Source organism: Vulpes vulpes, chromosome 7 (genome assembly GCF_048418805.1).
Source record: "Vulpes vulpes isolate BD-2025 chromosome 7, VulVul3, whole genome shotgun sequence".
NCBI classification, from domain to species: Eukaryota; Metazoa; Chordata; class Mammalia; order Carnivora; family Canidae; genus Vulpes; species Vulpes vulpes.
Window position 1 is genome coordinate 26,453,013 of NC_132786.1, and position 12,314 is coordinate 26,465,326.

Here is a 12,314-nt window from a genome sequence, read left to right on the forward strand (position 1 = left end):
CCAGCATACCCCTCTGAGGTCCTGTGACTTGGCTGCTTGGTCACCAGCTTTAACTGGTGGCCCAGCCGGTGCTGGACCTGCCTGGTTACTCTTGTGAAGGCCCTGCTGATCACCTGGGAGAGGTTTAGTCCCAGAGGCCAGCCCTATCTGATCTAGCCCTGCAGTTAACTTTAACTTGTTATTAGTTTGCACCCCTGTTGCAAGGCTTGAATACTTTATAATAGACAAACTGTTTAATTGTATTTAGTCCCTTTAAAGAAAAATATGAGTAGTCATATATGTTTAAAATACACAAACTACTATACCTACACTATCCAATGTAGTAACCACCAGCCACATGTGGCTATGGAACACCTGAAATGTGGCTAGTCATATGGGTGCTGCGACCTAAAGTACATACCAGATTTCAAAGATTTAGTACACAAAAAATTATTTAAATATTTAAATGTATTTTTATTGATTGCATAGTAACGTCCATAGGGTTAAATAAAGCATGATTAAAATATAATTCAACTATTTCTTTTTACTTGTTTTACTGTGATTACTAGAAAATTTTAATATGGCTCATATTATATTTCTATTGGGTAGTACTGTACTAGACAAGCCTGAAAAGCAGACTTATTAACTATTGTGAAAATACTACAGTAACCAAAAAATTAAAAAAAAAATTAAATTAAAAAAATACTATAGTAACCAGTACTATTGGGGCAGCTTTTTCTCTAAAGTGATTAAGGAATGAGCTGTGTATGTCATATGCCCTACATAATTATTAATATTTGAAAGGGTGCTTGTTGCCCTTTGTAGCCTCCTTCATATATTGTCATAGGATGACCATTTCTTTTACTTTTCTGAATAAAGTCACAGATAAATGGTTTTAATTTGGTAACAAAGTTAAAATTATGCATAGGTTTTTCTGTTATAAGACTAATGCACAATAATCACCAACTGATAAAGCATTTGCTATACCCTATGAAGAATTTACAGTTATGGAGTAGTATTTGTTTCTGGTTTATTTATTTGATTTTGCAACTCATTTTGTAAAGGATTTCCAGTTATTTTGACTAATGTTATGTAAATTATTTTGCATAAGCAAGTCATTTTTTAAAAATTGTTAGTTGATCACACAAAAATGCATCAAATCCAATAATCAGCTTAATTATTTCCATGAAAGTTCCAGTGTTTTTGAAGAAAACTTCTCATTGCACTTCTCATTGCAACATCAGGATAATCTTTCACCTAAAAAAATAAACAAAATGGGCCAGTGAAGAAATCAAAGAGGAAATTGAAAAATATATGGTGACAAGTCAAAATGAAAATGTTATGATCCAAAATCTTTGGGACATAGCAAAAGCAGCTCTGAGAAAAAAGTTTATAGATACATAGACCTACCTCAAGAAATAAGAAAAATCTCAAATAAGCAACCTAATTTCACACCTAAAGGAGCAAGAAAAAGAAGAGCAAATAAATCCCAAAATTGTTAGAAAGAAGAAAATAATAAAGATTAGGGCAGAAATAAATGAAATAGAGATTAAAATAACAATAGCGGGGATCCCTGGGTGGCTCAGGGGTTCAGCGCCTGCCTTTGTCCCAGAGCATGATCCTGGAGTCCCGGGATCGGGTCCGTGTAGGGCTCCCGGCATGGAGCCTGCTTCTCCCTCTGCCTGTGTCTTTGTCTCTCTCTCTCTCTCTCTCTCTCTCTCTCTTTATCATGAATAAATAAAACCTTAAAAAAAAGATTATAAAATAATAATAGCAATGAAACCAAGATCTTTTAAAACTCTTTTTAATCTTTGAAAAGATAAACAAAATTGACAAACCTTTAGCCAGACTCAAGAAAAAGAACACTCAAATAAATGAAATAAATAAATAATCAGAAATGAAGGAGGAGAACTAATAACCAACACTACAGAAATACAGTTACAAGAAAATATTTGAAAATTATATGCCAATAAGTGGAACAATCTAGAAGAAATGGATAAATGCCTATAATCATACAAGCCTCCAAAACTGAATCAAGAAGAAATAGAAAATTTGAACAGACAGACTACTAGTATTAAAACTGAATTGCTAATCAAAAAACTCACCACAAAACAAATAGACCAGATGGCTTCACAAGTGAATTCTACCAAACATTCAAAAAATACCTATTCATTAAAAAAAAAAAAACTATTCTTAAACTATTCTAAAAAATAGAAGAGGAAGAAACACTTTCAAATCCATTCACTGAGGCCAAGCATTACTCTGATACCAAAATCAGACAGACACTATAAAAATAGAAAACTACCAGCCAACATCTCTGATGAACATGAACACAAAATTCTCAATAAAATATTAGCAAACTAAATTCCACAGTATATTAAAGAGTCATTCAATATTCACAGATAAATCAATGTGATATATCACATTAACAAGAGGAAGGATAAAAAAATATGATTATTTCAATAGATAAAGAAAAATCATCTGATAAAATACAACATATGTCCATGATAAAAACTCTCAACAAAGTGGGTTCAAAGACAACCTACCTCAACAAAATAAAGGCCATTTATGAAAAACCCACAATTAACATTATATTTAATGGTAAAAAAACTGAAAGCTTTTCCTCTAAGATAAGGAATAAGATAAGGATGTCCACTCTCACCACTTTTCTTCAATCCAAGTAGTGGAAGTCCGAACTGCAGCATTCAGTCAAGAAAAAGACATAAAAGGCATCCAAATTGGTAAGGAAGAAGTAAACCGTCACTATTTGCAGATGATATGATGTAGAAAACTAAAGACTCCACCAAAATAGTTTTAGAACTAATAAATGAATTTAGTTGCAAGATAAAAAATTAATCTACAGAAATCAGTTGCATTTCTATACACTAATAATGAAGTAAAAGAAGGAGAAATTAAGAAAAAAATCCCATTTATTTGGGATTGTATCATAAAATGTAAGATTGTGGGCAGCCCTGGTGGTGCAGTGTTTTAGCGCTGCCTGCAGCCCAGGGTGTGATCCTGGAGACCCTGGATGGAGCCCCACATCGGGCTCCCTGCACGGAGCCTGCTTCTCCCTCTGCCTGTGTCTCTACCTCTCTTTCTCTCTCTCTCTCTCTGAATAAATAAATATTTTTTTAAATCATAAAAAAGTAAGATCACTCAGAATAAATTTAACCAAGGAGGTGAAAGACCTATACTCAAAACTATAAGGCATTAATGAGAGAAATTGAAGAAGACACAAACAAATGAAAAGGTATACCATGCTCATGGATTGAGACAATTAATATTATTAAAGTGTCCATAGTATCCAAAGCAATCCACAGATTCAATGCAATCCTCATCAAAATACCAATAGAATTTTTCACAGAACTAGAACAAAATAATCCTAAAATTTATATGGGACCACAAAAGACCCCAAGTAGCCAAAGCAATCTTGAGAAAGAAAAATAAAGCTAGTGGTTTCACAATTCTGGACTTCAAGTTATATTACAAAACTTTAGTAATCAAAACAGCATGATACTGGCACAAAAACAAACAGATCAATAGAACAGGATAGAGCCTAGAAATACCCTATCTCAATTAATTTAGGACAAAGGGGGCAAGAATATATAATGGAGAAAAGACAGTCTTTTCAATAAATGATGTCAGGAAAATTTGACAGCTACATGCAGAAGAATGTAACTGAATAAGTTTCTTACACTGTACACAAAAATGAATTCAAAATTGATTGAAGACCTAAATGTAACACCTGAAATCATAAAACTCCTTAAAAAAACTCATAGGCAATAATGTTGTCAACATTGGTCTTGATAACATACTTATGGATCTGTCTCCTCAGATGAAGGAAACAAAAGTAAAAACAAAGTGTCGGGACTAAACAAAATAAAAAGCTTTTACACGGCAAAGGAACCCATCAACAAAACAAAAAGACAACTAAACGGGAGAAGATATTTACAAATGATATATGTAATAAGGCATTATTATCCAAAATATACAAAGGACTTACACAACTCAACACCAAAAACCAAATGACTAGTTCAAAAAATTCAGGCAAAAGACCCAACTAGACAATGGACATGAGCTTATTAAAACACCCAATATGAGATAAAGGACAGAGACAAACAGAGACTGAAATCTTGACCAACAGTGCTTAAAATATCTTTTCTTGGGGCACCTATGTGATGCAGTTGGTTGGGAGTTTGACTTGGTTTCAGCTCAGGTTGTGATCTCAGGGTCACGATCTTTGGGTCATGCATTGGGCTCATGCTCAGTACACAGTTTGCTTAATATTCTCTTCTCCCTCTGCCCCTCCTCTGACTCTCTCTCTCTCTCTCTAAAATAAATAAATAAAAATTTAAAAACAAAATATCTTTTCTTTTCCTTTCTGCGAGCATATTTTAAAAAGAACATCTGACTGTGTAAACACATTGCTAAGGCCCCTCCCAGGGCCTCTTGGAAGTGGTTCATAGAAGCTAGGGGCCCTACAGCATAAGTTTTATTAGCTTCACTATGAGTCAGCCTCTACCCTATGTCAGCCTTGGACCAGTGTTCCAGGACATGGACAGGTACCTCAATTCTCTGTTTGGTTAAGGTACTTTTGATGCTCACCCACTGTGCTCTTGACCCAGATAGGGACACCATGTGCCCCCTTTTATTCAGATGCATTCATCAGAGTGGAGAAGCTCTGTCATATATGTTACTGGTCTTGATTTCTCCCAGATGGTCTGCTGCATCTTAATGCAAATATGTCTCCTCCTGGCTTGTTCTGATAACTCACACTTCCTCAACTAAGCTCCTTACTTCTGGTCTTCTCTGGTCCTCACTGTGAGTTATGGAAGAAACTATCTTTGAATGAGTGAAGAATATGAAAAGCTAAACACCAGTTTTATCACACAAAATTCAAAGAACCTACACAAACTTTCTATGTTGACAAAGGAAAAACTTCCCAAGTGTATTTCGCTACTTAACATAATGTAGATAACTTGGAAATGATTCTGGGAAGAGCATCAAACATCAGAGTAGATGATGTAATGCAAACCCCCCCCCCCCCCACACACACACACATTTTTTTTTAAAGATTTTATTTATTTATCCATGAGAGACACAGGGAGAGAGAGAGAGGCAGAGACACAGGCAGAGGGAGAAGCAGGCTCTATGCAGGGAGCCCGACAGGGGACTTGATCCCAGGTCTTCAGGATCACACCCTGGGCCAAAGGCAGGCGCTACACCGCTGAGCCACCTAGGGCCCAGCCCAAAGAATTTTTAACCCACTTGTGACATTTGGAAATGGATATGATAGCTACCTTTTAATAATTGCTATGTATATATACAAGAAAAGGATGAAAAACTTAGCTTGGTAGACAACAATCTAAATTAAATCAAATGAATTAAATTAAGTAAAAGATAATTAAGACCAAATGTGAAACTCCATTAGATTATGGAAATCTCCCAGAAGAGACACATGTAATACTATTACTCAGCATAGATAAAGCAATATTGTCACTGAATGTGTTATGATAACTGCACTGTGTTTCTTCCAAGGGACAAAAGGATGTCCAGACACATGTTTACGGTTTCTTTTCTTCACATGCCATGATTCTATGGTAACCGCATCTTTGTTTACACAGTGCTAAATTATGAGAACAAATGTCTTCACTAATGTAATACTTAAATACAAAGACTGTTGTCTATAGAGTTCAATTACTTAAAGCCCTAATTCAAATGTAGTCATCTCATACAATAGCTGAATTTTCCATGCAAGCCAATTAATCTTGATGTTATCCAATGAAGAATGTCAAACTAGAAGGAAAGATGAGAGCAGAGATAGCAAATAAGTTTCATCTAGCAAGCCTACCCTAATCTATTAGTAGTGTTTGCTTGAAGCTCTGAGTTGAGAAGGGTTTTAGGAAAATAATATGATTCGTTAATAATGCCCGCCACGACATAAAATAAGCTAGTGACAATTTGTCTGCCATTTGACAAGCTCTCTTGGATCACAGCTAGAGGTCAGAATCCAAGATGCCCCTGGCAGTATGGACATCCTGTGCCAGGTTCTGGAGCTGAGATTGTTTTTCCTTTGAAGTTTATCAGAAGCTGCACAAAGACTAGAAACCCATGTTTTAGGTGCCACTACCTTAGGTTCTGGAACTCACGGGTATACTACTGAGCTATTTCCCCTACAGGGAAAGCCCTTAGAAGCCTTCTTACACAAACAACTCTACCATTTTAATTATGAAGAGGCTGAGGCCAGAGAAGCCATTTCACCATAAGACATAGGAAAACTTAGAGACAGGGTTCGGACTAGAACCCATACTCCCTGGCTCCCAGACCTGTGACATGAAGTTCTTTGAGAATGGAAGATCCTTCCCCTATGCCCAACCTGCAGTACCAGCCTCAGGTCCTGGGTAGCCAGAGCAGATTAATCTTGAAGCTATGCGGGACTTATCAATGTCTGGGCTGTTGGCTGTCTTCCTTTATTCATAGATCCTGATCCTGTTTCATTTCAGTGTCACACGTTTGGCCTCTTGCTCTTTAAGATCCAGTCATTCACTAGGCACTTTAACTCAGGTTATGTCAATAATCATGGCTCCCAAAATATCCAGTCAAAGCTCAGGCTGGAATATAGTGTCTTTTGTCATGTGAGCAATTAAACTGAATGTTCTTGGGCAGCCCAGGTGGCTCAGTGGTTTAGCATTGCCTTCAGCCCAGGACTGTGATCCTGGAGACCTGGGATTGAGTCCCATGTCAGGCTCCCTGCATGGAGCCTGCTTCTCCCTCTGCCTATGTCCCTGCCTCTGTGTGTGTGTGTGTGTGTGTGTGTGTCATGAATAAATAAATAAAATCTTTAAAAATAAATAAACTGAATGTTCTTTTTTTTTTTTTTAAAGATTTTATCTATTTATTTGAGAGAGAGCACAAGTGGAGGGAGGGGTAGAGGGAGGGAGAAGCACACTCCCCACTGAGCAGGACTCCATCCCTGAGATCATGACCTGAACCGAGGGCAGATGCTTCACCGACAGAGCCACCCAGATGCTCCCAAACTGGATGTTCTTAACTGGTGCCTAGAGAACCCTGAACAAGCCACAACATTCCTGTCTGATCTGTCAGTGACAAGAACCATTTCAGGGCAGATAGGAGTCAGATTGATGTCAGGCTCTACGTCAGGCTGACCTTCAAAATGCTCTGCCCAGAAAAGTCCTAGGGACAATGAGGAGAAGCCTCCCTGGCTTTGCCACAGGCTTTAATACTTTGCAGAGAATGATCTGATCCATTTCGCTTGGCTTCCTTTCACTTTTGCTTTTTTCTCTTCCTATTAAAGGACCTACAGTTATCTGACAGCAGGACCATCCCCACCTTCATTCTTCCAAAGGCTTGGCACGACACTGACAAAACTAGAGGAAATAGAATTTCACATCAGCAGAAAGTGGAACACCTCCCCACTCCTTTCCATGACTGACAACTGATTTGTTTCCTCGTATGCCCTTCTGAGCTTTCTTCTTGTTTTACTTACTTTCTAGGTTTGGGCATGGGCCACAGCCAGGGGAGATTACTACAGGTCCCCTAAATTGAAAGAGCTTACTCTCCTCCTGCAAGAACATAAACCATTCCTGATGTGAAGTTTTGGGCATTTGAGGTTGTTTTTATACATGACATGGCTCTGGCTGGACTACAGGTCAGTGTTGTTCTGGCCATAACTAGGATTGCATTGAATGAACATGAAACCCAAAATGGCATCATGGTCTCCTCAAGCCGTAGGACTTCTTATTGGCAGAGTGCCTGAGCAAACTGCAATGATTCCTCCAACCATCTGCTGCATTTTACATGTCTAGGCCTCTGTAAAGGGGTTCATTTTTCTGCCTCATTATTTAACATTTAAAAAGGAAATATCCAATTTCTCATGTAAAGAGTTTAGCATAGGGTCTGGCACATGACAAGTGCTACTATAATTTTTTTCTAAGATTTATTTATTTAGAGAGAGAGAGAGAGACAGAGACAGAGAAGAAAGGAGAGCACACATATGAGTGGGGCAGTAGAGGGAGAGAATCTTCAAGCAGACTCCCCACTGAGTGAAGAGCCCCAGATGGCTCAGTCCCACAACTCATGAGATCATGACCTGAGCTGAACCAAGGGTCAGACGCTCAACCTACTAAGCAACTGAGTCACCCAGGAGCCCCAGTGCTATTACAATTTTTATTGGGTACGTAGTATCATCCTGTGGTGTGTAGTACTATGCAGCTTAATCTTCATAAGAGCTGGCATATTACAGAACTTTATAGCTATTACATAATTTTGTCATAATCCCATTTTATCCACAGATAAATAGCTCTATATAAAATTTTCCCCATTGGTTCCAATCTCTCCCTTCTCTCAACTACCATAGCATTTTGTTTGTCTCCATTTGTTCACACCCCTGACCTCCACCACCCCCTCAGCATGCACAACCCTGGGACTCAGCCACTGTCTTCTGCATTGCTCTGAGCCCCAGGACATCATCCAGGTCCTCTGCTGGCTGGTTTTGGCCAATGGAAAGCACCAATAGGAGTTCAGAGTGTGTACTAGTCAGATATTAGGGTTCTCCAGACAAACAGAACCAACTAGATGTGTGTGCATGTGTGCATAATTTATAGGTGTATTATAATTAATGGGCACACACTAATCTGGAGGCTAACAAGCTCCAAGATCTGTAGGGTCACTCAGGAAGCTGCTGACCCAGGAGAGCCAATGGTATGGGGTTCCCTCCCAAGGATTGGCAGGCTTGAGATCCAGAAAAACTTCATGTTTCAGAGAAGTGCAAAAGTAGGATAAAGTCAAAGGCAGTCAGAAAGGAAAGATTCTCTCTTACTTGGGGGACAGGCAGTTTTTTGTTCTTTTCAGGCCTTCAATTGATTGGATGAAGTTCACCCACATTCTGGAGGGTAATCTACTCGATCTACCAATTTAAAGGTTATGCTTATCCCCAAACACCCTCAGAAACACCTACAATAATGCTTGATCACATATCTGGGCACACTGTGGCTCAGTCAAGTTGACCCAAAATTGACCATCACAGGGGGCAAAGGAGAGAGATCTGAATACTTCCTTCCTCCTGCCTCTCTGCTTTGGCACTGTATCTCTGTAAATGTTCATGTTTCTCTGTGACTACAGTTCTGGTGGAATAGCCTCTGGCCCCAAGCCACTGTTTTATTTCTTTTCTCTCGTACCCTTCCAATACCCTAGGTGGCGGGGGGAGTTACTATTTTTGGGAAGCCTGAACAATCTTTGCTCATTCTTTTAACAGCACATGCCTCTTTAGAATATCCACCATTCAATTCTCTTTATTTAAACCATTTGGAGTGAATGTTGTTTCCTCTTGCAGCCCTGACAGATACAGTGGTATTCATCTGCTTTTCCATTATATAATTATAATGGAAATATATGTTTATAATCAATATTTTGGAAAATAAAGAATACATAAATAATAAAATAAGATGAAGTAGATTCCTACTAAAGGAGATAATTATTACTGATTTATTATTGCATTGCTCTTATTGGATACATGAGAGGGGGAGCATTAGATAAATACTTTGTTGTTGTGTGTGTCCCATTCCTATAAATATTCCTCAACTTTAATTTTTAACAGTTGTCTATTATTTTGTGATATCTTCATTCTTTTGCCCTTGGATTATAAATTATTTCCTGCCCTTAATAGAAACTCATAGAGGTCAATTTACTGTGTTATTCAACTAGCTTGGTACCTTACACATTAATGTTAGTCATTCATAGACACACATCATCCACCCTACCCTGTCAAAAATGTAAAATAGTTTACAGAGATAAATACAATGTAACAAGATAAAGTACATTTCAAATATATAAGACTGAAAGAGAAAAAATAGGCATAGTTAAATAAGATGGAGCCAAGAGCAAGGTTGGAATCCAATAATGCATGCCAAGAACCTTATACTCTTATTAGAAGTTGGCTACAAACTTGGCTTTAAGCTTTCTTATTGTCCATTCAAAGAGGTCAACGCTAGCAGTTACTCAATTCAGAGTTTCCACCAAAGAAAACCAATCCAGTTACTCAGGAGGAATACAGAAGGCAGAATTTGCTCTTTTCAGCAATATCTTTATAGCAAAGGCAATGATGGGTTTCACAGGGCTGTTTCTGATAAAATATGCCTATATAAGGTGAGAATGTCATGTCAAATTGTAATTTGAGAAAAGCGATTCTACAAGAGGCCTGATAAGATGCATTCCTGGTACCCAGCTCTGGATCCTTGATCTAGCTTACCCCAGGAGCTGAGTTTGAAGAATCTATAGAGAAAAAGATGGCTTGCATATTCTTCAGGAAAATCCTCCTGCTAGGTCTCTTTATAATATCTACATATCTATATCTATTAAGTGGCAGAGTTCTGGTTCCTACAAAAGGGTCATTTGGTCTAAAACAAGTTATATCCCTTCTACAAACACATAAAATATAACAAAAGAAGTGTGTAAACACATAGCCAAGATTGAAAGAACAAATGGACTTTCTACTGTTATTGGTAACAGCAAGAAATGTCTCAGGCAGAGTGATAGGCTTACAAACTGCCTCTGGCAGCCCAGGGGGCACATCATCCCTGGATTCAGGTCCAAAAGACTGAGGTTTTAATGCCCCAAGAAGGGTATTTTGATGTGGTCTTAAGACTGCAAAATAGAGAACTGAAACTGGGAAAAGCTTTCTGTAGCTAAGTCCCTGGAAAGACATTCCAGAAAATTCTACTATTAGCTGTTCTGGAAAGGCTTCTGATTTTAAAATAAAAATCAAATAAATGGACAACAAATCCTGTTATGAAATCCCAGTAAGTAAAAAAAAAAAAAGAAATTCCAGTAAGTATAGAGCCCTAATCTGTGGGGTAATAAGCTGCAAAATTAATATAAAAATGGTTCCCAGGTCACTGAAGCCCATAGAACAATTGGCAAAAGAAAATGCAAAATAAGTCTCATGGGACACCCAGAGAAACAAACAACTTCAGTCAAAAATGAACTCACAAATAGAAGTTACAAACCACAAAAGAAAATGAATCACCATAAGAGAAAGTCAGCACATATAAATATATAGGAAAACATGTGCTCCCTACCAAATTGAAATATTGGAAAGGGACTATATAATAATTATGTTTAAATAATTTAAAAGTTAAAACAGGAAATAGAAACCATTTTAAAGATCAAGACACTATCTGAAGAAAGGGGAATCTAAAGAGAACTAAAAATGAAAGATACAGTTATTGAAGTTAAAATTTCAAAGTCTGGATTAAATAACAAATTAGATGTAATTGAAGAGCAGAAGGGTTCTGAGGAAATACCCCAGAATTCAGCTCAGAGAGAAAACAATTCTAAGGTATTAAATGACTGTGAGTTCAAGATCATGTTTAACTTTGCATGTACATAGCACTCACTTCACAGACACTGTGCTATGTTTTTTATAAATATCATCTTACTTCACTCTCATTAACACTCCTACTTTTCAAATGGATTAATTGAGGTACTAAGGGTTTGATTTCCTTACCCAAGCATCACAGCTGGATAGTGGCAGAACTGGGATGGGAACCCAGCTTCCTGCCTTGAGGATAACTATGCTCAGAGACTTCACTGCCTCTGAAAACCCCTCTCTCCATTGTGCCACTTACCCCCTCCAATCCCTCTGTGCCTGCTGCATCATTCCTATCAGCATGTCAGGATGTTTTTCTATTTCCCAAAATTTAGAAAAATCCTTTCCTGACCCTATATTCCCTACAGTTACCAACCCCATTATTTTGTTTTCTCACAATCAAAACTTATAAAAAATTCTACAAAGCTCCTGACTTCCTTTTCTATTTCCTCCTCAATCTACTCAATGATTCATTATACCACACTACCTTAAAACACTACTCTTAGCTTCATATTCATATATTTGATTTTCTATTTGATATCTCAAGTTAATTTATCTAAAACTAAACTCTTGATCCCCCACTGTCCCTATTTCTATTATAAAAATATAAATTAAAAATATATGAAAGTAAATGATCTCTTCACAAGATGTTTATTAATGACAAAGAGAAAATGTAGCTTTACTGGCTTAAATAACCTTAATCAAGTAAAGTTAGTCACAAATAATGTGACAAACAGATATTGTGTGACTCTTGATAGGACACTCTGAGAGGATACATCCCTTCTGTGGTTGTCACAGCCTTCCAGCTGGTCTTAAGGGTTATTACCTTGCTTTAAGTTAGCATACTTCTTGCTTGCTGACTTAAGGCCCTTCACCAGAACTAATTTACTTTCTTGGAGATTTGCAGGCCTTAAGGAATGAAAGACCAGAATGTTCCAGGCCATAG

At 37.6% G+C, this 12,314-nt stretch overlaps 1 long non-coding RNA gene across 1 annotated transcript in view; it reads right to left on the minus strand.

Annotated features, from left to right (window-relative positions):
* Nucleotides 1–473: 473 nt before the first annotated feature.
* Nucleotides 474–12,314, minus strand: part of LOC112916173 (uncharacterized) — an 89,114-nt gene continuing 77,273 nt past the window's right edge. The window contains exon 4 of the long non-coding RNA XR_012002542.1: nt 474–1,236. This is a non-coding gene — a long non-coding RNA (uncharacterized lncRNA). The remainder of the gene's footprint in view (nt 1,237–12,314) is intronic.